Source organism: Meles meles, chromosome 11, assembly GCF_922984935.1.
Source record: "Meles meles chromosome 11, mMelMel3.1 paternal haplotype, whole genome shotgun sequence".
Classification (NCBI taxonomy): Eukaryota; Metazoa; Chordata; class Mammalia; order Carnivora; family Mustelidae; genus Meles; species Meles meles.
In genome coordinates, this window is record NC_060076.1 from 30,362 (window position 1) to 33,093 (window position 2,732).

Sequence of the window (2,732 nt, forward strand, 5' to 3'; positions counted from 1 at the left end):
TGGCGTGGGGCCGGGAGCCACGACCTGCCTCGGAGCACCCAGGGGGCGGCCTGCCGTCGGGGAGACGTCCCGGGGAGGGTTCCTTCGTGGCTGCGGCTTCTCCGGGAGACCCTGGGCTGTGCTCGGTCTCTGCCAAGCCCCAGGGAGAGGCAGGCCCGCGGGTGACCTTCTCTCCTCTCACAGCTACTCAGGCGGAGAAGCTAGACCCACTCCCAACCTCAGCAGCTCCGGAGGGGGACATGGTGACGGGAGAGACTTCGGCAGGAGACCGGGAGCCGACAGGGCACCGGCCGCCTGCCCACGGAGGTGCTGATGCTGTGCAGGGAGAGCCGGCTCCTGCTCCTGCCCCCAGCCCTGCTCCTGCCGCTCCCCCTGCCCCTGCCCCTACCAGAGCTACCCCCACGTCCCCTGCCCCTGCCTGTGCTCCTATTCTCGCCCCTGACCCAGATCCTCCCTTGGTCCCACCGCTTCCCCGGGCCTTCACAGGGCCCCTGTTCCTGCCCCAGACCCAGCTCCTGCCCTTGACCCTGCACAGGCCATCACCCCTGCACTTGTCCCAGCTCCTGCTCCTGCCCCTGCCCCTGCCCCTGTCCCTGCCCCTGCCCCAGACCCAGGTCCTACCCCTGTTCCTGGCCCTTCGGTTGCCCCTTCCCATGCCCCTGCCAGGACGGCCTCCCCTTCCCCTGCCTACGCCCCTGTTCCCGCCCCAGACCCAGAAACTGCCCCTGCTTCTTCCCCTTCAACTGTCCCCTTCCCGTCCCCTGGCCCTGCCAGGACCACTGCGCCTTCCCCTGCCCCTGCCTATGCCCCTGTTCCCGCCCCAGCCCCAGCCCCTAGCCCTTGCTCCTGCTCCTTTCCCTGCCCTTGCCTGGGCTCCTGTTCTTGCCTCGGACCCAGCTCCTGCTCTGGATCCTGCGCCGGCCACGACCGCTGACCCTGCCCCCGCCCCGGTCCCAACGCCTGCCCTGGCACCTGCTCCTGCGGGGCTCCCAGACCCGCATCCAGAGCCCACCACTCTGCGGGGAGATCTCCCCGTAAACTTACCCTCCGTTCCGTCCCCTGACCCCGACATCCCCGCAGAATGTTTCCTCCCCTCCCCCTGTGTTCTTCCTCTCCTCTATGGAGTCACCGTCCTAGTCGCCTTCCATCTCCTCTATGCTGTGTATTATTTATTTTAAATAAAAGTTCTTGTTTTCCCTTGAACACGTCATGAGCATGAAGGACATTCCCAACGCTGCGCCACCACACCCCAGAACGTCGCTGCAGGAGAGCTCCTTCCCCAAAGGAGACCCTGAGCCCAAGCCCTCCGTGCCCATGGCTCCCCCGGCCTGGCCCCTCGCAGCCCCTAAGTTGCTTTCTCTTTCTGTTCCTGCACGTGTTCTGGAGGTTTCTGGAAGTGGAATCCCTCAACGGGTGCCTCTGTGTCTGCCCACCCACTTTCAAAGGGCATTCGTTTGGTTTTGTTCCCTGTTGGACAGAGAATTGCCCTTATTTGATGTCGACGCGCAGAATGGATTACAGAGGCGATGTCATCCTGGGCACCCCTTCAGGAATTCTGGGCACAATCTTGGGGCCAAGGCCCCTGTTCCTGCTGGGACACCCCAGTCGGTCCCCAGACAGGGCACGGCGGTTCCCTCCCGTGGCCCACACAGAAACCAGGGAAATGCAGAAAGCCGGAAGGCACGCCGCAGAGGGCAGACGCATTGCTCCCAACCCTAGGCCAGAGAAAGGTTTCCCATGGGTCTGCTCCAGTCCATGCTGCGAGTCACCGGGTCCCACAGGGACAGAGACAAGGACAGAGACCAAACACGTGCAAGTTCGAGGGGGAGGCTGGGCACACGGGGAGTATGTGTCAGGCGATGCAGGAGCTCCCGGGCAAGGACTCGGGCAAAGGAAACCCTGGGGAGCCAGCGCTGGTCACCCTCAGACCGGCAGGGGTCAGGTCTGGGGACCAGCAGCCCTGGGGAGAACGTGAGGAAGCAGAGGTCCAAGGCAGGTCCCCTGGAGAGAAGGGGGACAGGCACCCCTGTCTGGGACCACCGTGAGCCGCACCCGTCCCAGGCCACAGGTGCACCGTTCACCTAGCAGGGCTCAGCCCGGACTCACCCCCAGAAACTCTGGCTCGGTCGTTCACAGACGTGTTTTCAGGAGCAGCTGGCACAGCGGTGGTGGAAAGAGCAGGGACTGGAACCGTGTTCATGCCCAAGGAGATGGATGGGATCGTCCTCCCAGTCCTCATGACAGAATGTCCCGGGGCTACTTTCTCCGTGTCGTCTGGGGCACTGGATCGCGGCAGCCCCTCCTGAGACCCCACGCCTGCCACGCTGCTCCTGGAGACATTCAGAATTGTTTAAGGAGGAGGTGGAGAGGATCCGGGATGACAGAGGGCCGAGGAGAAGGAAGGTCAGGACTGGGAGGACAGAGGGGCGTGCCCTGAGCCACCATTCAGGGCCTAATAAAAAGCCGAACCTGAACCCCAACACGAAACCTAACCCGAACCCGAACCAATAACCCATAACCCTAAACCCCGAACCTGAACACGAACCCGAACCCTAACACCGAACATTAACTCGAATCCTAATCCGAACCCTGACCCTAACCCCGAACCCTGACCCTAACGTTGACCCTGACCATGACCCTAACCGTAACCCTATCTCTCTAACCCTAACCCTCACCCTAACCGTAACTGACATTGACTCTGACCCTGACCCTGAACCTGACCCTAACTCAAA